This window comes from Castanea sativa, chromosome 8, assembly GCF_040712315.1.
Source record: "Castanea sativa cultivar Marrone di Chiusa Pesio chromosome 8, ASM4071231v1".
Classification (NCBI taxonomy): Eukaryota; Viridiplantae; Streptophyta; class Magnoliopsida; order Fagales; family Fagaceae; genus Castanea; species Castanea sativa.
The window spans coordinates 42318132-42343058 of NC_134020.1; the positions used below are offsets into that span (position 1 = coordinate 42318132).

At 31.3% G+C, this 24927-nt stretch overlaps 1 pseudogene; it reads right to left on the reverse strand.

The window, feature by feature from the left end:
* Positions 1–3839: 3839 nt before the first annotated feature.
* On the reverse strand, positions 3840–21517 carry LOC142606353 (serine carboxypeptidase-like; annotated as a pseudogene).
* Between the last annotated feature and the right edge of the window lie 3410 nt (positions 21518–24927).

A 24927-nucleotide genomic window follows, 5' to 3' on the forward strand; every position in this document is an offset into this window, starting at 1 on the left:
GTAGGTTTCACTTAGCTCAACTAGTAAAATATATTCTCGTCAAATAAGAGATCTGTGGCTTGAACCCCGCCTACACAAAATATCGATTGTTGTTTTTACCTGATGGTAAAGAGCAACCATCACGAAGTGATGTCATAGGTTGAAATTTTACCATATTTATCAAAAAAATTCTATATATGTAAACTCTCAATTAGAATATTGAGACATCATGTTTTCTTCAAATAGTATAATATATATATATATATATATATATATATATATATATATATATTAGAAAGTACATAATATAATATATAGTTTCATATCTAAACAACCATAATAAATACTATTAATAAAAACCATATTTAAATATTTAATAGTTCAATATAAAAAAACAACCATTATAAATAACAATTAATATGCCATAATGATCATATTTAATATTTCACATACACACCTAATCATAATAAATGTGTATTAATAACTATCATTATTATCAAATTTCATATTTATACACAAAGTAAAAGTGATAAAATTATATTTTATTAAAATTTCTCATGCATTGCATTGGATAAGGTTTAAAAATTTTATATGTCATTATATACACACTATCCAATAAAAAATTTACACCATCCAATAAATGATTGCTACATCAAATTTTTACTTAAAAGTCAATACATCCTATCACACTTAATAATATCTCTATAAACTACAAGTTGGGTTTGATTTTCATATGGGTATTAGAATTGATTGGGTGTGATTGCGCCTAGAGAGAGAGAGAGATGTTGGATTCAAGTTACACTTATACCTAGTGTAACTTTAAGAAATATTGTACCTCTAAATATATATATTTTTTATGCAAAATTTGACACATCTACCGTTATATTACATTTTCTTCTTATACTCTCCATGGTTACAAAATTTGAAGATGATCTGAGATCAATAACTATTTCATCTATAAAATGTTTAAATTTAAGTTTTTGTGTTTCAAAATTATGAATAAAATATGGGTTTATGGATTGAATGATAACTAATACTCCCCCCGTCCCACTTTGTTTGTCCTCTATTCCATTTTGGGATGTCCCAAAATATTGTCATGTTTCTAAAAGTAAAAGTTATTAGTTAACTAATGTTCCTATTATATACTCCTACTTTATTTTCAAAACTATTTGAAAAGAAAACTAACTAATATTTTTTTTAAATCAATCTAATTGGGGGACCTTTTTAGTTGTCTCATTAAGAATAACTTTTTTTTTTTTAATAAAAAAGCTAATAAATTTATTTAAGGGTAATTTTGTAAACTTATACATTTTTATAAGGCAAACAAGACAATAAATGATGTTTCCTTAAAAAATTTGACTTTTCAAACATGACAAACAAAGTGGGACGGAGGGAGTATTCAATTCGCATGAAATTTGGCATGCATTTTTTACTTTTTATTTTATTAAATTAGATAGTTGGGGGTGGGGGGATTTGAACTCAGATGTCTCATTTGAAAACATCAAGAGGTGCCAACTAGTTAAGTTATAAGACTCTTATTTGACATGCATGTTAAGAACATAAAGAACATAATGTAATCTACCGGTGAGGTTTCTAAATATTGATTAAATAAAAAGCTATTATGTAGTATAACATTGTTTAAGTTACCCTATGTAACTTGTTCTTAATCCATATATATAAATTAAGAGAAATGATATGTCCATAACATTTTCACAACATTTTTACAACAAATCCTAAGTGGCAGGATGTTACTGGTTGTTATTGTTGGAGCAAAAAAGTAATCTTAGTGTTAGGTTCAAATTTGAACCAATAACAACTAACCACCTATGATTTGTTGTAAAAATGTTGTAAAAATGTTGTGGACGTAGCACCTCTCATAAATTAATTAAGTTTAAGTTATATTCTATATTTAAGCACTCCATTGGAGTAAAATAATAGACCATTAATACCTACTATAATTGCCTATTAATGACTACCATATTAAATTTAATATTGGAATAAAATAAAATATTATTAATATAGATTATATTCTGTAAGGATGTGGTGTAAAACCCATATTTACTCCTCCAATTTCAAGATGTCATATCATCTTATTACATATTCAAGAATAAGTATAACTCCACCCAACCAATTCTAATATCCATAATTAAATCCAACCAAATTAAGAGTTTATTGAGATGTTATTAGGTGTGGTAGGATGTATTGAATTTTAAGTAAAATGTTGATGTGGCGATCTCTTATTGGATGGTGTAAAACATGAGTTTTATATCCCATCTTAACCAAATTTAGACTCTTATTAATAATTATCATAATTATCAAATTCAATATTTGGAATATATAAATTAATCTAAAAATGTTTGACTTGTGGTTGATCTTATAATATTTTGCCATATAAACTTTCGAAATCTCACAATATTATTTCATTATATTAATATATATTTATATAGTCAAATTCAAATTATATTCTATGTTTAAACTCTCTATATGATTTGTTTCTTATAGATTAAAAAAAAAAACCATTAATACTACCATAATTTCCTTTTAAAATTATCATATTTAATTTCACGTAGAGAAAAATATATTTATAACTACCAGCATTATTATATTAAAAGATTCTTGTCGAAGTTAATGATTAAACTTAAAATGCGAGATAATAAGTGACTTTAATGAAGTAAACTATTTTTTAAAATAAAATAAAAGTAAATTCAACTTGTTTGATTAAGGTCACTTTCTATTTCACTTAAGAAAAAAAGTGAGCAAATACAATAAATTATTCATTGTTAAAGAAAGTTCCAATTGATAAAGAATAACATTTTTACTTCAAACTTAGGAAGTCCAAATCCAAAATATGTGCATGATATCCACTTCAAATTCTCATGAGTCATGATTCCACCATATGATAATTGCCCATTAAATTTAATGTAATTATTTTTGTGTTAAAATGTAATGAAATAATGATTAATAACCCTTTTTTTGAGAGATTTTAAATGCAATCCTCACTTTTCTCAAAGAGAGAGAGAGAGAGAGAGAGAGAGAGCTATGTTTTATTATGGCCCCTCCAAAAATGTTCAAAAATATATTATAGCCGCTAAAAAATAGGTTCTACAGAATTTTTGTAAGAACTGGACCCTCCAAATGAAACTAATTGGAGCCTCACGTGTCTTTGATGACTTGTTTCAGACCCATCACAAAAGACATGTAGATTCCACATTTATTTTGGTTCAAAGTAATAGTCACTCAAACAAGAAGGTATTTGGTATCAAATGATACCATGTCAGCGATATCAAAATTCAATAAGTATAAGACATATTAACAAAAAACAAGTACCTAACTAACAAATGAGAGACATGTGTTAGTGTGTAGTTATTTTTACATACATGTCTCTTATTTATTGGGTTTTGAATTTTGATACGGATGACGTGATATTATTTGATACAAAATACTTTTTTCACCCAAACACTTTGCAAAACCACATTTATCAAACACCAATTTGAAAATAAAATAAAACTTGGTAAGAGGAAAATCGGAAAATGAAAATTTTAACAACTTTAAAATTTAAATACCAAAAATGAATTCAAATTATGGTTTGTTTGGCATGAAGGCTGGGAAATGAGTCTTGGCCAAGACAAGAGGCTCAAACCTAGTACCAGTTCAGATCCTAACTCCATATCTGACCTTTTTCTTATGTCTCCATGCCACATTTTGATTTTATCGAGATGGACTGCAAGCTGAGAAGTGATAATTTCAAGTTTCAACAAACATTCAAGAGTTGAGGGGACGATTCAAAAAGAAGCAGTGGAAAGTGAGAAACCAATAACGCTAGTGTGCATAGTCTTGGCCATAAACTACACCAACTTATGCTACAGGATCTGCTTTGTTTGTGAGAGGACTCTCCCTGACAACGATCCCATTTCTCTCTGCAAATTCTGCTCTTCAATTCCTTCATCTCTGTCTCCTCTACTTCCAAACGCCTCTTCCGAGTCCTTGTAAGTCACCTCCACCCCACAAACCAATTCCTGTTTTTTCTGTTTAGGTAGAATATACCTTATCAATATAATGCTTTCCTGGAAAAATTCCCCGTTTTTTAGAAATGTGGTTTCGAGAGAATTATATTTATTTTCAGAGAATAAAATATCTCGATAGCCTGTTGCTAGAAGGTGAAATCATGGTGAAACATGTAAGTCCTTCATATTATTTATTTTTCATTTTCCCTATTTTGGTCTTTTTTGCCATAAGTGCCTTGTGTGTCAGCAGATAGCCTGTTGAAATGGAAGGGAAGTTGAGATTCTAAAGCTGCCACAAAGCCTTGTCTTTTTTAAGGTGTTCATATTCCAATTACTTCTCCTAGTTTTTCTGTGGCAATCTAATGGTAGGTTTAACATTCCCTTTGACTTGTGAGGAGATGTAGGCTTAGTGCGTACTTAGACGTGATAGGCCAAAAATATCTTGACCATTTGTGATGAATTAACCAATTAATTAGGTTCAATTACATGCAATGAGCGTGGCAACACAAATAAATTACCAAATAACTAAATATGCAGCATAAATTAAATGACACGGTGATTTGTTTACGAATAGGGAAAACCTACATGGCAAAAACCCCACCAGACAATTTTAAGGTCACCATTCCCGAGAATCCACTATTACCAAAATAAGCGGTTACAAGTAAAGGAATCTCAGTACCTTATACCAAATTACAGTTGAACCCTTATCCCAATACTCAATTGGACTTATTCTGTAGTGACAATTTCTCATTGTATTGCACGACTCCCAATATGTGACTAACCAAAAGATGCGCGGATTCATGTACGCGACTTTATCACCAACTTAAGAAGGATGTTGGCTGCAAAGTTCTTCTGTTCATCAACCGATGAAGATCACGAAGTTGCTTGGTCACAAAACCCTACGGCGTAAAAACACAACAACTTCTTCAAGAACTAGGGCGAACTAGGTTTTTGGTCACACTTGAGGAATTATGCTCTTGTGCAATTGTGCTCTTTTCTGTGCAACTTGATACGACCCTTAAAATAATCCTTATATATGTTTAAGGTTGTAAGAAAAGAAAACCCAAACACATACGGATTGGATGAAAAACAGTTCTGAAAAATTGAGTTTCATAAACCTCGATAGATAGCCATAATCATGGTGAAACGTGTAAGTCCTTCATATTATGTATTTTTCATTTTCTCTATTTTGGTATTTTTTGCCATAAGTGCCTTGTGTGTCAGCAGATAGCCTGTTGAAACGGAAGGGAAGTTGAGATTCTAAAGCTGCCACAAAGCCTTGTCTTTTTTAAGGTGTTCATATTCCAATTACTTCTCCTAGTTTTTCTGTGGCAATCTAATGTAGGTTTAACATTCCCTTTGACTTGTGAGGAGATGTAGGCTTAGTGCGTACTTAGACGTGATAGGCCAAAAATATCTTGACCATTTGTGATGAATTAACCAATTAATTAGTCAAATGAATTAATTAGGTTCAATTACATGCAATGAGCATAGCAACACAAATAAATTACCAAATAACTAAATATGCAGCATAAATTAAATGACACGGTGATTTGTTTACGAATAGGGAAAACCTACACGGCAAAAATCCCACCAGATGATTTTAAAGTCACCATTCCCGAGAATACACTATTACCAAAATAAGCGGTTACAAGTAAAGGAATCTCAGTACCTTATACCAAATTACAGTTGAACCCTTATCCCAATACTCAATTGGACTTATTCTGTAGTGGCAATTTCTCATTGTATTGCACGACTCCCAATACGTGACTAACCAAAAGATGTGCGGATCCCTGTACGCGACTTTATCACCAACTTAAGAAGGATGTTGGCTGCAAAGTTCTTTTGTTCATCAACCGATGAAGATCACGAAGTTGCTTGGTCACAAAACCCTGTGGTGTAAAAACACAACAGCTTCTTTAAGAATTAGGGCAAACTAGGTTTTTGGTCACACTTGAGGAATTATGCTCTTGTGCAATTGTGCTCTTTTCTATGCAACTTAATACAACCCTTAAAATAATCCTTATATATGTTTAAGGTTGTAAGCAAAGAAAGCCCAAACACATACTCACGGATTGGATGAAAAACAGTTCTGAAAAATTGAGTTTCATAAACCTCGATAGATAGCCATCTATCGAGCTAGCTGTCAAGCCACGGGTTTTAGCAGCTTTTAAACCTCGATAGATATTAGCTATTGAGCTTTAAAATCCAGCACTTTCTCATTTGATTCTTGGACAAACTTGCATGACTTTAATACTTGAACTTGAAATCTTGTATCTTGAAGTATTAAACACATCCTAGATCTAACCAATTATAAGTAAAATGCGTTTTGTCAAAGAATTAGCCAATACATACAATGTTGACATATGTTCCTAACATCTAATCACATATGTCCTAACAAGATGTTGTTGTATTCAAGCAAATTGATCTGTGATCATCACCTAGAATGCCTTGTGCACTTTAGAACTTTAGTCTTCCATGAAAGTCTCCATGAGATTTAACCTCTTTTATGTATGCCTGCTCATCTTGGAAGAACTTTTTGGTAGTTGGGACACCAAACACAACCAATTTCCTGATTTTTTTGAATGTTTTATGTAGTTGTATTTGCTAGTAGAATTCTTGAGGGAGAGATGTTTAAATTGACACTGTTCAAACCAAAGAATGGTAATGCACAACATCTACAAGTTGTTTCCATTGTTTCTTTGAGAATAGGGTTTCAGCCAGAAATTGAGTCATTAAGAGAATTATATGGAAAACGAGTTGGTTTTTAACTATTTTCATATATTGTGCTATCACTTGGACTTCTATATGTACTAATCTAGGGTAGAAGGCTTCCGTCATTGCTTTTGATAGTTGGGAGGTCTGGTTTTGATTGCGTTGTCTAAGTGTTACAGGGATTTAAGAAAAATAAAAGCAAGCTTTACTCAGCAGATTGATTTCACAAGTATCTAGACTGAGATTGTTGATGAGTTTTGTGGGTACCAATTTTGTTTCTAATGTATGAGAATTATCTTTGGGATGTAAATTATGATGAGATACAAACATTTATGATAAGCTTTTAGTTTTAGCCCCTCTAAAGAAATACAGTCTTTGAACAACTTGCAATCATTTAATAACAATTACAAACCATATTTCATATTTAATTGAGTTTTAGTTATTGTATATGCATGCCAATGTGAATCAATGACAATAACCACAACCCTCTCTTCCTAATTCGTGGAAGTTGGGAACTTGAATATTTTAAATGCATACAAATTTATAATGGTGCCTTTCAATCAATGGCTTTCTCTTGGCATCATAAATTATTTTTCTTTTAATTTTAAATAAATTGGAGCTAAACATCTGTAATAGGTTGTTTCTATAATAGGTCCTGCTATAAGTTGATCTTACAGATTCTGTGCGTCTTCCCATGATGCTAGAAGTTCCAAGCTCTTAGTTAATAGCCAGTCAATGATCTCACAAATCAAAGAATCGTGATCACTTTTGTGCCAACTGTGCATATTTCATAACAGAATAATAATATATGACAGTATCTATTGGCTAAATTAGTGTATGGCATTAGCATATGATGGTAAATGTATATTGTTAGGACATATGTGATTCATGTTAGGAACATATGTCAATATAGAATTGGCTAATCCTTTGACAAAACGCGCTTTACTTGTAATTTAGTAAATCTAGAATGTGTTTAATGCTTCAAGGAACAAAGTTTCAAGTTCAAGTGTTAAAGCCATGCAAGTTTGTCCAAGAATTAAGGATGAAGTGTTGATTTTTAAAGCTCGACAACTATCTCGATAGCTAGTATCTATCGAGATTTAAAAAATTGTTTTAGCCCGATGCTCGACAGCTTCTCAACAGATAAGGTATCTATCGAGAATTACGAAAATCAGATTTTCAGTTCTGATTTCATTCTAATTCTTGAGTATGTGTTTGGGCTTTCTTTTCTCACAACCCTAATCATATATAAGGATTATTTTAAAGATCGTCATAGGTTGCACAATTTCACGAGTGTGAAGCGAAGTGTTGTTCATGCAAATTGTGATCGGAATCCTAGTTTGCCCTAGTTCTTCTTTCTCTTGAAGAAGCTGCTGTGTTTGTACACCATAGGGTTTTGTGACCAAGCAACTTCGTGATCTTCACCGTGTGATGAATCGAAGAACTTTGTAGCCAACATCCTTCTTAAGTTAATGATTAAGTTGGGTACTGGGATCTGCGCATCTATTGGTTAGTCACATATGGGAAGCTGTGCATTAAAAGGAGAGATTGTCACTACAAAACAAATCTAATTGGGTATTGGGGTAAGGGTTCAATTGTAGATTGGTATAAGATAAATGGATTCCTTTACTTGTAACCGTTTGTTGTGATAATAGTGAATTCTCAAGAGTGATGACCTTAAAATCACCAGTGGGGGTTTTTGCTTTGGAGGTTTTTCCCATTCGAAAACAAATCACCTTGTTAACTTTATTTTTCGCTACATTTCATTTTAGTTGGTGATTTGTTTGTGCTACCACATATATTGCATGTTAATTTGATTAATTAATAAACTTGGCTACTTAATCAATTAATTCATCACAAGGGGTTAATACATTCTTGGCCTATCATGTATTTACTGAACATTCATATGTCTAAAATAATCTTTATGAACTATTCCTTAGAAAACTCCATTCTAGCAATAAAAGTTTACTTAGTTGAGGTGACATGGACAACTAGTTTTTAGTTTTCTTATGGAACATATTTAATCGTCATATTCAAGCAAAATTGTGATAAAGAGTTTGATTATGTATAGGGTAGAGTGGCAAAGAAAAATACATGTGGTTGAACCAAGTTGGTATTTTGAGAATCTATAGTCGTCCCCTAAAGTTGGGGATTAAGGTGCTTTTGTTCTATTCAAAAAAATTGATCTGTGATCATCCCCTAGAATGCATTGTGCACCTTAGAAGTTTAATCTTGCATGAAAGTCTCCATCAGATTTAACCTCCTTAACATATGTCTAACCATCTTGTAAAATATTTTTGGTAGTTGGGGCTCCAAACATGACCAATGTCCTTGTTTTTATTGAATATTTTATGCACCTATATCTGCGAGTAAAATTCTTGAGGAAGAGATGTTTAAAATGACTGTCCAAACCAAAGAATGGTAATGCACAACATTTGTGAGTTGTTTCCGTTATGCCATTGAGAACAGGTTTTTAGCCTACAGTTGAGACATTAAGAATTATTTGGAAAACGAGTTGGTTATTAATTAATTGTTTTCGTTTAGTATTCCTATCACTATGATAAAGTTTCTCGCTAAATTAGTTTGGAGAAAAATCCTTCAAAATTTTCCTATATCTTTATATTAGATATGAATTTTAAAAATTTAACAGTTGGATACATGTTCTTTATGTTCTTTATTATATCTATCACCGGGATAAGGTTTCTCTCTAAACTATCTGGAAAGAATCCTTCAAACTTTTCCTATATCTTTATATTAGATGTGAGTTATAAAAATTTAACTGTTGGATTGAATATTTTTTATGTTCTGAACATGCAGTCAAATATTGTTTAAATCATATGTCATTCAAAATTTTCTTATATCTTTATATTAGATGTGAATTTAAAAAATTTAACTGTCGGATTGCATTTTCTTTATATTCTTAACACACAATTAAATATTGTTTGAATAGGATGTTATTTACTATACAATCAATAAATTTTTATTTTATGCATAATTTAATACCATAAAAACTTGAAATTTAAATATTTGATTGACAACATAGCTATTGATCTTTGATCTTCTTGAAATTTTGGAAGCATGAAAGATATAATAAAAAATGCAACTGTTAGATTTTCAAAATTTATATCCAATACAATGATATAAGAAGAGCTTGAAGGGTTTCTCTCCAAATTAAACTAGTATGGAGAGAAACATTTTCCCTCTCACTAGGACTTCTATGTTACCTAAGGTTGAAGGATTCTTTCATTTCTTCTTATACTTGGGAGGACTGGTTTAGATGCCTTGTCTCAGTGTTAGAGGGATTTAAGAAAAACAAATGCTAAAAAAGAAGAAGCAAGATGAACAAAGTTTCTCTCCAAACTTTTTTTGAGAGAAACTCTTTAAACTTCTCATATATCTTATTTTTGGGTATGAAATTTGAAACTCTAATCATTAAATTTCATGTTTCTTATATACTTAACATGTATATCAAATTTCACTCAAATTGGATGTTATTTACTATTTGATTAATAAACTTATTTTTATACATAATTTTAGATCACAAAAATTTAAAATTTTAACATTTGTTTGATGAGCAATTGATCTTTGATCTTCTTGAAACTTTGTGAGCATGAATGATATAATAAAATCATATAATTTAACGGTTAGATTTTCAAAATTTACATTCAATATAAAGATATATGAAAAGTTTGAAGGGTTTTCTCCAACTAGTTTGGAGAGAAACTTTGTTCAAGCAAGATTTACTCAATGGCTATTTCTCACAGGATTCTAGACTGGGATTGTTGATGAGTTTGTAATCAAATTTATTTCTAATGTATGAGACCTCATCTTTGGGATGTAAATCATAACGAGATACAAATATATATATGATAAAACTACAATTTTCTCTCCTCTAATGAAATCTAGTCTTTGTACAAATTAAAATCAAAGACAATATTTCATATTCAACTGAGTTTTAGTTAATGTAGATGCCAGAGTAATTCAATGACTAGAACCATGGCCGGAAATTTGTATATATATAAAAGCAGAGACGTCAAGTGAGAGAGCATGAGGTTCTGCCAAGTGGCACCCTTCTTTGGTAACTTAGCCATTTAGTTTTTTGTTTTTGTCTTTTTTCCTACTTCCATCTCATCATTTAACACTGCTACTCTACTTTTCTCTCAACTCTTCCACTTCCCCATTCTAAAACGTTTTTTAGTTCTCTCAACTCTTCCACTTCCACGGTTATAAAATGCTCTCAGAAATCTCAATGATGATGCAAAGCATGCTACATCATATTTACGATCATGGAAATCTAAGCACGTCAGGTGTGAAGTTAACAAGGCTGCACACCGAATGGCACACAAGATTTAAGATTTAACAAATTAATTCTAGGAACAGAAATATTGGAGGCTACGGACTTTAGTTGATTTTGAAGAGAATTCAAATGCACTCACAACTCCATAACACTACCCCTGTACATATTTATTTAAATGAGTAGTGTTCTGAGAAGGAAATGTCAATAATAGAAAAGGAGTGAGGAGGGGGGAGGAGTCAATTTTCCCCTTTGCTGCCCAACCCATCATGTTAACTGTAAAATTGTTACTCCAAAACACACACACACACACACACAGAAACGCAGACAAGGGAGGGATGGAAATGATTTGAGTCATGAAATAAAAACTGAAAAATAGAAAGAAGGTGGAATTGTAACAATGGAAAGAATGTTGTTGAGCTACTATCATTAAGTTTCCCTTAACATCTACCGTTTATGAAGATGAGAGGAGAGACCAGAAGGCTCTGCCAATTACAGTGAAATTAGATAAGCTCATCTTAAAATTCATAAAATGTAAATCTTCTTTGTATAATGGTCTGCCTCTATATTAAGAACAAATGGAGAGAGAATATCCTAATACTCTCCTACAACTCCATGATATTTTGTTGGGTATGTTTTAAAATTTAAGCCCATGATATTTTGTTGTAAAGCCCAAGCCCATGCTCTAGAATTTTCCTTGGTTGGCGTGGGAATTTTTGGCAGCAAACAAAATCTTCAATGTTAACAAATGCCTTAAGGGCTTTGGTTTATGATATATTTTTAAAAAAAATTATAAGAAAAGAAAAAAGTAACTGCTTTCCATAAAATTTGGCATTAAAATTTTCCTAAATCTACTATATAGTTTACAATTTAGCCATGTTGGGTGTTTTGTTGAATTACACACACACACACACACACACATATATATATATAAATGGAAGTGACTTATGAAATCCCATAACAAGGGCAATAGCGAGGAATTCAAGCATATCCAGGTCCAATTATTCTCTCTCTACTCCTTCACCAAAATTGCCTAAGTATCATCACAATTGAATTTTCTCTTTGAAGTCAATCTTTTCTTTTATATCTTTCATTTTTATGTTCTTCATCAACTATCATATGTCAATATCTATGGTTTGTGACTAATATCCTTTTGCTGGTTTGGTTACGATTTGGTTTGCCTGTGATGAGAATTGGTGTTTGGAAATTTTAAATCTCTACAAAGTCCATAGATTTTTACACTTTTACTGACAAACTTAGTAGATTTGGTTTCAAAGATAATAAGATTTCATTTGTCTATTATTTTACACTTATACTGGCAAATTTTGTACATAAACTATGACTATTGTAACTAAGAATTATAGTATTGATGAATCCAATGAGTTATAAGATAATTTCTTACAAAATATTTAAAATAGACGTCATATGAAAGAGTTTGAAGTTCTGCCAAGCGGCGCATTCTATATAAAGAGAATTGATATTTTCTCAAGTTCCACATCCAAGATAAGAATAAATTAATGATCTGTTTGGATTGAGGGGAAGGGAGAGGGAGTAGAGTAGATTTAGTACAAAATTAGCTTATTTTTAGCCAACTCTACTCTACTCTACTCTACTCTCCTCCACTCCCCCTCCTTCCTCCCTCCATTCAAACATGCCATAAATATTGATTTTTTGTTCCATTTGATTCAATGCTTCAAAACTTTTCTAATTAAAAAAAAAAAATTTCTTTGTATCATTTGGTTCAAAGTTTCAAGACTTTCCATCCTTTACACATACACACAACGCTCTTTAATTTGCATTTTAATTCATCATTTTTACTTCTTGCACTTCTACCCCTTTATATTTACCTACCTATAACCCTTCATGACATCCTACGTCAAATACACACAGACCAAAAACAATGTCATTTTCCTTCAATCTTTTAACTACACCTATCTAGCTCTAACATTGTGTCTCATCTAATCCTAACCTGTATGGGGTGGCTACAACCAAGGAAGGGGGACTTGCATTTTATATTGAGTAGCAACGACAATTACAATTTTTATGTTAATGTTAGATGTTGTGGATTTGTGAATTTTGTAAATGATGTGATTAACTGTGGGTGTTTGAGATGTATATTTTGTTTTAGAATTAATGAAAAAGAGAAAGACATATTTTATATCAACTTTTATTCTATTATATCCCTCTAAAGTTTTTTTTTTTCTCATTACTTCAACTGAATAATTATAATGGATATGAGTGTGCAATTTATAATTGTTGCTTTTAATGATGAACTCATTACTAATAAATTTCTATAACAATTATGCTATTATAATTATGCAACATTTTCTAAAACCATCTTACATAAAATATTACAACATCATTCGTGGATCGCACGGGTAACTTACTAGTTCATATAAATTGAGAACTTGCATTTTTTTAAGGAAAAAATGTCTTATTCTTTTTTTTGAGAATGAGGCAAAAAAAAAACTTTTTGGTTCCTACATTTTGACCCTATTTCCATTTTAGTTTCTACTTTTTAATTTTTTTGCATTTAGTCCTTAAAATCTAAAAGCGATCTCATTTTAGTCATTATCGTCATCTCACTAATGAAAATAATCTACGTGGTAAATAGAGTGCATCATTTGCCAAGTCATCCTTTAAATATAAAAAATTAATTTATCAATTTTAACTAAATAAAGAAAAATAAATAAAAACATAAATAAAAACCAAAAATCATATAAATTGAGATCTAGCGTCATCTTTGAAGAAGATTAGACAAGTACACAAATCCAGAAAATTCAAAACCTAGAGCTTAAGATTTTTCAGTTACTTGATTGTGACACACTTGTGAAGGCCGAGATTGAAGCTCCAAATCTAATGTCATTTGATTATTTGGGATATTTAGGATCTTTCTTTCCGATGATTACTTGCCATGTTCGGGTATAAATCATGCAAAGGTCTCACTATTAACGAGGTTGCATCCAATTCAGCAGTTTATGCTCACAGCTCAGCAGCGTATGTTTTCAGTTGAGAAATTCATGAATGTCAAGCACTTTCTAGGTTTTTTGGCCATTGCAAAACGTTGTCCTTATTTCAGAAGACCAGGTATTTTCATCTTTAGAACTTCGAAGTCTCAGTCATTGAAAATTCGAAACCCAAATGGGGAGTGATATAGAAATATGGTGGTTGGGTTTTGGGTTTCAAAGTGGGTTTGGCGATTGAAGAAGTGTGGGTTTGGTGATGAGGGTTTTGAAGTATTGGGAGTGGTGGTTTTTGTTCCTCCGATCTTATTATTGTGACCAATGTTTTGTGTTAATTTTCTGCGTTTGTTTTAATTGTGTTCAATTTCTGGTTTTGTATTCTTTGGGTTTTGAAAATTTTGGGTGCTTCTTGTTTCGGTTGCAAAGTTTTTTGTTCAAAATACCGATCTGGAATCAAGGGCTTTCTCTTGGCATTATCTATTATTTGTCTAATAATTTTGATCAATTGTGACTGAACTTCTGCTATAATGTTACAGACTCTCTGTGTCTTCCAATAACACCAGAATTTCCAAGCTCTTATTTTATAGCCACGTAATGATCTCACAAATCAATCAAGCGTTATTGTTGAGGACGACAGTTATCAATGTTGTGCAAACTGCGCCCATTATGTCATAACTCATAACTATGAAATATGAATACAACAGTATCTAAGCACAAATTAATGTATTATTTATAGTATATGATGATTAACGTGTGTATTAAAGATACTTAGTATTCTAAAAAAAATGCAAAATAATATTTATGCTTCATTCTAGCAATAAAATGTTTTGAGGAGTTGAAAACAAAAACCATGAAGTCACGGGACGACAAACATATCATGACTAGTCCTACCCTGACACCATTCCTGAAATCCATAAATATAGGTACATGCTCAAAGAGAGTATGCCAGGTTCATTTTTTATTTTATAAATTTTAAATGTAGTGTAAGGATTTTTATTAAGAAAAAAGCCAACCAAGCACATTGGAAACGTGTTACAGTAGCATGAATCAAGAACTCAAATTACAATGATCAATAAGATCGGATACAAGAACAAGAGGGCATAACTAAACTCTAATTAATAGGAGAGAACGAAAAAAGAAAGACTTAGGGTAGGTTTGACATAAGCTTTTAGCTTTTATTTCTAACTTTTTAAGACTTTATTTTTTTCCCGCCATTTCTCACATTACTATCCTTTGCCTCAGACTTGGTTAATTTCCCTTTCATCCACCTTCTCAGCATCTGTAGTGAAACGTTAGGCTGATCCGCTGGAACCAAATGACCAGCATCATGGACCTATGTGTTGTGACATGGAACCAAGTTTGGCAAATCAGGACACAAAGTCAGAGAGAGAGAGAGAGAGAGAGCTTGAGGAAATTGAGAGGCCCATGGCTCTTTAGCAATCCTGCTACTGCACCATCAACTACAAATGGAACAGTTGGGGATGCCCCATACTGTTTCTGTCCTGACCATTCCATGGCTTGAACCCACCTTGAATTCCCTGCCGAGAGAGAAAGGAATCAATAAGATATACTAAGAAAAAAAAACTCTAAATTCTTTGAGGTGTTTAATTCAAGTTCCAACTTCTGTTGAGCCAAAGAAGCTTACCCAGCCAATTGCATATGAGGTCATACTCCCCAGCATACACAAGCACCTTGATTCCATCCTCCAGAAGAGCAGGAATACCTACTTCAAGATTCCTCATCCAGTCATTCTGCATGGCATAATATACATCACTACTACATGAAACGAATTCTCTGTCCCCAACCCCTAGCGCATCCCTAACTGACTCCTTGTTCAGGAATGTCTCAATGTTCGATAAATCATAACACAGGTCTCCAATGCATTTCTTTCTAATGTCATAGTACTGCAAATCAAATTTATAACAAGTTTTTCATCAAAGTCGAAACTACCATTTTTCTTCATAATGTAATGCCTTCATAATAACTACAAAATGATAGTTGTTTTAATTTCTTACATTTATACCAGGGTTCAGTGTTACAATCTGATCGAGTATCGCTGTGCAAGTGTAAAATGAAGTATTACAAGCATTTCCGCCGTTAGTGCCTGACAATGCAGTTCCATATGATTGATCAATTGGATAATGATAGAGTAGTTGCAAACTAATTAATCTGCTTCTAGATCTTAAAAGTTGCAGAAATCAGTAATCTTTGAGAATCATATGATTGTATCTATAAGGCAATAAGAATGAAAAGTAATTTGAAATTAAGAATTAGAAAAATTACCACACTTTTTTGCTTCCTGTTCACATTGTGTAACGTTCAAGTTAAGATTATTGTAATCAGTATAATTAATTAAATTCATTTCCAGAGCATAGTCAGTGTATGCATTGTACTGGATTTCAGGATTGGTTAGCCCATTTCCAATAGCAAATCCCTGTTGAGGCATATGAGTTAATTAAATATCTGATAAAGTGGGACTAAAGCAAATAACTCTGATTAAATCTAAGAGCTACCTTCAATTTTATATGAATGCCTTCCTTTGCTTTGTTTCCTTGGTTAATGCGAGTAGCAAATGCGGGAATGTAGTGCCCAGCATACGATTCCCCTGTTATGTAGAAGTCATTTATAGCAAATTGAGGATGCTCCTTGAAAAATGCCTGAAATAATTTAGAAAAGTTTGTGAATCTTAACCTCAGAATCCTATCCTGACAAATTCCAATCACATGTAACCAAGCAAGAATGCATGATTCCTATTTCTTTTTTCATGGAAACACACAAATGCACATGGGAAAGAAAGCATACCTGCAAAAAGTCATACAAGTCATTGCTAACACCTTCTTCATCATGGCAAATATCACTCTCATCAGTAGTGTAGCTGAATCCCGTTCCAACAGGCTGGTCCACGTACAGAAGGTTTGATGCCTGACAAAAGACAGTAAAAGTTTTATTGATTAGTAGGTGGTAAAAAGATATCGTGTAGCTTGAAAAGTTTGTAAAGCAGGAAAGGTTTAACACAACGTTCTGCCATGTACAAAGTTGACTGTATAGATGTTCAGCATGTTCATTATTTTTATCATAGTTCTGCTATTAACATGTAGTATCAACTAGCAATTGCTAATGGCCTCTACCTAGGCTAATTTGCATGTGATCCTCTCTCTTTAATCTATACTATTATTTAAGGGGCTTCCCCTGTTTGGATTCTTAATTTTCATAGTTCTAAAATACCCCTATATCATATACTTATAAGTTTTTAACTAACAGAGATAAATATGTAAAATAAAACTTTTTTACTTTAATAACCCACAAACTCACGTACGCTTTGGCAGTTTACAATCCAATAACATCTACTCTTACTCTTCTTCAAATTAAACAAATTCAGTCTCAATGGTAAGTCCTCTTCTTTCTTCTTCTTCTATTTTCAAATTTGGGTTCTAAACAATTCAACATAATTTACACAATTTAAATGGCTTTTCAAGTTCTATCTTCTGTATCTCTAATCTAAATTGCAAGTTGTTCTTTCTTTTCTTCATCATTGACTATTGTTTGAGTTCTTACCTTCCATGGCTACCAATGATTTAGAATTTGAGTTGTACTTACCTGTGGGTGAATGAGATTTTTATAGGGATTCAATGGTATTTGACTATTGCTTATTACCTGTGATTGACTTCAATATCACATGCCTCAAAATCTTTTTTTCTTTTCCTTATATTTTCCTTCTTCATTTTTGTTCCTTTGCACCAACGTGCATCTGTTTTTCTTTTTCTTTTCTTTTTTCCTTATCTTTTCCTTTTTTTTTTCTTTTTTTTTTTTTTGTGTGGATATTTTCAAACTTTTCAATTTTAAGTTTTAACTGACACAAACTCTTTTTTCTTTGAAGTTGTCTATACGTATAATAAAGCCCAAAAGGAATCACTTTGGCATAAAACTCTATTTGAGTGTTTGTTGTATACCTTTGTCATTTGTATCTACGTGTATTAGTTTTTTTTTTTTTGCTTATCTTTTCCTTTTGTATGTGGATATTTTCAAACTTTTCAGTCAAACACAAACTCTTTTTAAAGATTTTGAATCTAGAAGTTTATCAATAACGAATTGATGTTTATCACTTTGTTTTAAATTCAATTATTTTTGTTTGCTTGCAAAAAAAATTTTCAATTGTTTTTGTTTGAGATTTTTTTTTATATTTAAAAATCGTTATTTTGAGAGGAGAATTTTTTCTTTCTTTCTTTTCTTCAAAGTAACCCAACATACTTATCTAAATTAAAAAAAAAAAAAAAAAAAAAGAGTAATCGAACAATTAAGAGTATTTGAGTTTAAAAATAAATAAATAAATAAATAAAGGAAGGACCAAGAAGTAACCGAATTCAAATAGAAAATATACTTTTCTATGTGTATCAGATTTTTTTTTTTTTTACTTATCTTTTCCTTTTGTGTGTGGATATTTTCAAACTTTTCACTCAAACACAAACTCTTTTTAAAGGATTTGAATTTGAGAAGTTTATCAATAAAAAATTGATGTTTATCACTTTGTTTAAATTCAATTATTTTTGTTTGAGATTTAAAAAAATCGAGATTTTGAGAGGAGAATTTTTTTTTTGACGTTTTTTTCTTTCTTTTCTTTAAAGTAACCCAACATACTTCCCTAAATGGTTCAAAAAAAAACGTACTTCCCCAAAAAAAAGATTAAAAAAAAAGTAACCGAACAATTAAGAGTATTTGAGTTTAACAAAATAAAATGAAAAATAAAAGAAAGGAAGGACCAAGAAGTAAACGAATTCAAATAGAAAATATACTTTTCAAATAGGGAAGAAGAGATTTAGAAGAAAAAAAAATGTGAGAATTGAAATTTTAAAGGAATAGCAATTTCAAAAAAAACAGCAATTTTTAAAAAATAGAGGGAGAGATAAAAGAGGTTGAAATTTAGGATTTGATGAAAAAAAGAATAGTTTAGTTTTATGTGGGAGTTAATGATATATTTTTACTGAATTATCCTCAAGTTTTGTTTGTGTTTGAATTTCTATATAAAAAAAAAAGGGAAAACTTTTGAAAATATGTTAGTGAGAGTTTGTGTTTGAATTGCTATTAAAAAAAGCACAAAATTTAAGTATCAAATTTTGTGATGGGAAAATATAGTAATCCAAAATTATAATGGATGCAAATTATTAACATGTTTCCAAAAAAATAGAAGAGTCTCTGAGCAAGCGCGTGAACGCGTGCTTAGAGGCTAGTGTGTGTGTATATATATATATATATATATATATAAAATTTCTTGTGGGGGCCAAGGAGAGTTAGAGCAAGTTGGGCCTAGGCCGGAATTTAAAAGGGTCCACCCAGATGTTCAAATGGATAATGTGGACTCAAATAGATAGAGGGAAAAGGTCATCTGAAGACGCATTTGGTTTGAGGAGGAAATTGAGGAAAGAATGGACCAACGCGGTTGAAGAGCAGTTATACCAAGTCAAACGTGTTGGTCCAAGAAAGGTAACAATAACTAGCCCAAACAAGAATTAGAGGAAGCTTCCTGATGAAGCAACCGTCCCTTCCATATTAAATGCTTTGCAACAACTAAGCATATTGCATTAATAGTTGAATGACACCTGAACAGTGCCACAACAGCCTATTACCTGCTTATGACAACCTCAAAAGAATGAGAGGAAAATGATGGGACAAGTATCTTGCATGAAGAATCATCCACCCCCAGGTGGACGGCCATGGTTGACTCATTAGAACTGTCAATAGGAAGAGATCTCCCATGTACAGGGATCAGGTAAAAAAAAAGAGAAAGAGAACACTTTTAGTATTGAGAATGAGAATATCCTAATCCTATATTTTCATCTAAGTGTAAACATTCCATGGGGTAATTCCGAGGAAGAAGTAATAAGATCCAAGTCTTAACATATTTTACAAATTTTACTTATGGTACTATATCTTCAATTCTCTGTGGGGAAATACTAACTTAGACTCAACTATTGGCTCTATAAACCCATCTCTACAAATTAATTGTTTCGGATATAAACCCAACCCATCAACCAGGGTCTTCAGATTTTAGCCCCCCCGCCCCCCAACACACACATATATAATTGGCCTATAATTTCTTTTTTAAAAGAGGAACAATTCAATTTTTTTAAGAATAATCCTTTTGGGATAGTTTTTCTTCACCATAGTACATGTCGACTTATAAAACTATTCACGTATATTATTTGAATAAGTCATATGACTCATTAATTAAGTCATGTGACAAAAAGTACACATGTATGATTTTATCAATTATCATACTTTCACCTGATTTTTTTGGAGGTAAACTTTTTTTCTATCCTTTTGCTGCTTGGAATTTGTTTTAACTAAAATAATAGTGTTAGGTACTTAATACTTTAGAGTTAGGTACTTAATACTTTAGAGCTAGAGATCATTTCTTTCTTTTTTCCTCCCACTATGGCCTGAATTCTTAAAAACATTTCAATAATATTGTAGTTTACTTCCGAAAAATCTATCAAGGAACATTTCAGGGTATGAGTCTAAGAGATTCTTGTAACTTGTAAGGAGATTATGCAAAATGCAGATACTATTTTACGCTGCAATAGAAAATACTAGCTGATTTTCTAGCTTAATGAATTATATGGTTAATGTTAAATATTAGTATTGATACACCATGTTGAATGTGCTATTATGGATGCGGAAGCGAAAGCATAAAGTATAGAACACAATAACACAAGAGGATTACGTGGTTCAGCCTAACGGCCTACATCCACGGAGAAAACCCTAAAGGGCTACATCAATAATATATTAGAGTGTAGAACAAATCCTATGTTACAATGAACCATAACATATGTATATATAGTAGACTAAACCCTAAACTAATAGACTTCTAGTACAAGTAGGAAACTTGGCTTGCACACAAAGTAGAATTAGGCTTGGGCTTATTCTAATGGGCTAATATATCTCTAACAGTTAATGTATACCATGTCCCAGCCATAGTCATTCCATACTAGAGACAAGTTGCTTGCAATGTGGAAAGGACCATTTTCATAGAACAGTGCCAATTCACTGCTACACCCTGGCCCTCCAGTCAACCATATGACAACAGGGTCTTTCTTGTTGTTCCTTGATTCGAAGAACAAATAAAACAACCTACATATATTAAACACGTAAATAACTCTACGAAATCATTAAAAAAATTACAAATCGCAGTATAATAACAATCAAACCACTTAAAAGCCAAGGAATTGATTTATATGGTCAACATTTTGAGGCCTACCTTGCTGCTTTGGAATGTGGAAGACTACAATAACCAGCATGGTGACCAAGATCTTCAACAGAAAGGCCAGAATAATTCAGAGAAGGAAAACTAAACGATTTTTCTACAATCTTTGGGGCAACAAATGAAGGGTCATGTGTGGCAATGTTAATGGAGTCTTTAGGGAATAAGTTGAGGCTTTTTATGAGCTTTTCTGCTTGCTGTTTTGGAGAGAAGTGAAGGTGGCTGTTTGCATATGTTGCACATGAGATGGTGAAGTGAGAAGAAGCAAGAGAAAAGAGAGAGAGATTTGAATGAAAGTTGGTGCCATTGTATTTTGTAATGTATCAAAAGAAAGAAAGGTGGGGATTTATAGTGTTTAATATGAACAAACTTGGCAGAGAAGGCCATGTTAAGCAAATCATAATAAATGTTTAATACTATATATAGTGTACAACCAGCAACAGATGTATCTTAGTTAGAACCTCATGGAGTGTCTTTTCCTATGGGCAAAGATAATAAATTTATACTAGAGTAGAATATATATATATATAGTTGAGTTCAAGTTACACTTTGTGTAACTTTAAGCAATGTTACACTATCCAATAACTTGTTAATGAATTTATATTTTGAAAATTCCACCGTTGGATTTCATATTCTATATGTTCTAAACATGCATGCCAATTTTCATACCAATTAGATATTATTTACCATTCGATTCATAAACTCATCTTTTCTACATTATTTTAAACTACGAAAACTCGAATTTATGCAATTGATAGATGGCATGACTATTGATTTTTGATCACCTTAAAATTTTGCAAGCATGGAGAATATACAAAGATAATGTAATCTAACGGTAGATTTATTAAAATTTGCATCCAATTAAAAAATATTGAGTGGTGTAACGTTACTTAAAGTTACACTAAGTGTAACTTGAACTCAACTCTCTCTCTCTCTCTCTCTCTCTCTCTCTCTCTCTCTATATATATATATATATATACACAATATTATTGGGAGCGAACGCCATAGGTTGAAACTCTCTAAAGAAAGTTCTACGTACAAACTTAATAATAATAAACTTAACCACCACGCACCCTTAGTGCAATAGTCATTCCACAAGTATAAATGTTTCTGGGGTGTGGTGGTTAAGAGCCGGGTTTCAAGTTTTTAGAAGGAAGGCTAGAGTAGAAATTCTATCTTGTATAATAATAATAATAATAATAATAAATTTATATATATATATCTAAAAACTGAAGTGAAGTATTTATTGTTTCTATGCTCATATTGCGCCACCTCATTCGTCATATCATTTCCTGTAGAATCAATATTCTTTTCCTTATTTAAATTTTATTCCTAAATTTCATTGACAATATTAGAATATATAAATATTTTTTTTGAAAATATATTAAATATATAAATAGATTGACTTTACACATTCATCTTGAGCAGTTTTAACTTTATATATAACTTTGCATTTATAAATTCATCTACTTTATAGATGTTTATAACTAAGCAATAAAATCAATGAGGAGTTTAAAACCAAAAACAATGTCTATACATATCTATCTATACTATTATATAATAATGGAAGCTTTAAAATAAATTTTACAAAACTGCTAAAGCAAAGCATTTAATGTTGATATGCTCATATTGTGCCACCTCATTTGCCATGTCATTGCTTGCATAATCATTCTTTTTCTTATTTAATTTTTATTCCTAAATTTTGTTGACAATATTAGAAGATATAAATATTTTTTTTGAGAATGTATTAAATATATATAAATAGATTGACTTTACACATTCATCTTGGATAGTTTTATATTTATATATAACTTTGCATTTATAAATTCATCTACTTTATGTAGATGTTTGCAACTAAGCAATAAAATTAACGAAGAATTCAAAACCAAAAACAATGTCTATAAATATCTATCTATACTATTATATAATAATGGAAGCTTTAAAATAAATTTTACAAAGCTGCTAAACCGTAACATTTATTAATGTTATGCTCATATTGTGCCACCTATTTGCCACGCCATTACCTGCATAATCATTCTTTTTCTTATTTAATTTTTATTCCTAAATTTTCTTGACAATATTAGAATATATAAATATTTTATTGAGAATGTATTAAATATATAAATAGATTGACTTTACACATTCATCTTGGGCAGTTATATATATATATATATATATATATATATATATATATATATATATATATATAAATTTGCATTTATAAATTCATCTACTTTATTTAGATGTTTACAACTTAGCAATAAAATCAATGAAGAATTTAAAACCAAAAAAAATGTCTGAAAATATTTATCTATACTATTATATAATAATGGAAGCTTTAAAATAAATTTTACAAAGCTGCTGAAGCGTAACATTTATTGTTGTTATGCTCATATTGCACCACCTATTCGCCACACCATTGCCTGCATAATCATTCTTTTTCTTATTTAATTTTTATTCCTAAATTTTGTTGACAATATTAGAATATATAAATATTTTGTTGAGAATGTATTAAATATATAATTAAATAGATTAGTTTTCACTATTGAAGACAAAACTATAACAATTGTGGTATTAATTTATTCTGAGATTTGAGAGCAACCCTCTTACTGGAGGTGGTGTGCATAGATGCTTTTTAGTAGGTGTGTAAGGTCTAATGCAATGTTGTTATATTCAATGTAAATTAGCAAAAGTCCAGGACCATGAACCATGCTACTACTAATATGTTGTTTTTTGGTCAAGCAATCAAACCATCGGTATAGCAATTTCATACCAGATCGAATCTAGAGCATTCAGTCCCTATCCTGGAAGTTGATGTCATGCAGCAGCATATGTAATGAAAGTAGACTTCAAAGTTGACTGCAAATACAGATATATATAAGATAGTATAATTCAGCCCCTATTCTCTCAATGATCTGGCAAACATAATGGGATCCCAATACATAGAACAAACAAGCTTTAATTAACAACTATCACATTAAAGTGATTAAACACCCCAACAAATTACACAGTAAAAACCCCAAAAAAAAATTTCAAAGAGGAGTGAAAGAAATTACATTCAAGCAACGATAATATGATCGGACAAATCCATCAATATAAAACAAAACCCACAAATCCACAAATCCATCAATAAAATAAAAAAAAATTTTAAAAAAACATTCCATAAATAACAAATCCATCCATCAAAATAAACCCCCAACAAGTCCAAATCCAGCAACAAAAATCCTAAGAAAAAGAGAGAGAGAGAGAGCTGGAAAGAAGAGAAAAAGAATTCACCGCCACCTGGAGACCTTCAACGATGGAACTGAGGAGCTGGAAGAGGACCGTTGGTTTTGGGTTTTTATTTTTGAGTTTGGCTGAAGTTGTTGTATAAAAGTCGAATTATTATTATTTTTCTCTTTGGGAAAAATGGCACCGTTTTGCATTTGTCAGGTCTTCACTTCATTGTCATTGAAACTGTTTCGTTTTGAAGCTTATTTGGCACCCAAAAAAAAAAAAAACCATCAGCAATATGACATGACAGTTAACAGTAGAAACTATCTAGGGGTGATTTGCTAATGGAACCAAACATTGGAGTGTAAAATCCAATTACTTCCAAATGTTAGGGGTGTAGTTTGCAATTTATCCTAGTTATTAATGTAAACTAGTCATAACCCCGCGCATCATGCGTGAATATCTAATTATTTTGGAATGAAATGTAATATATAATTTATTTTA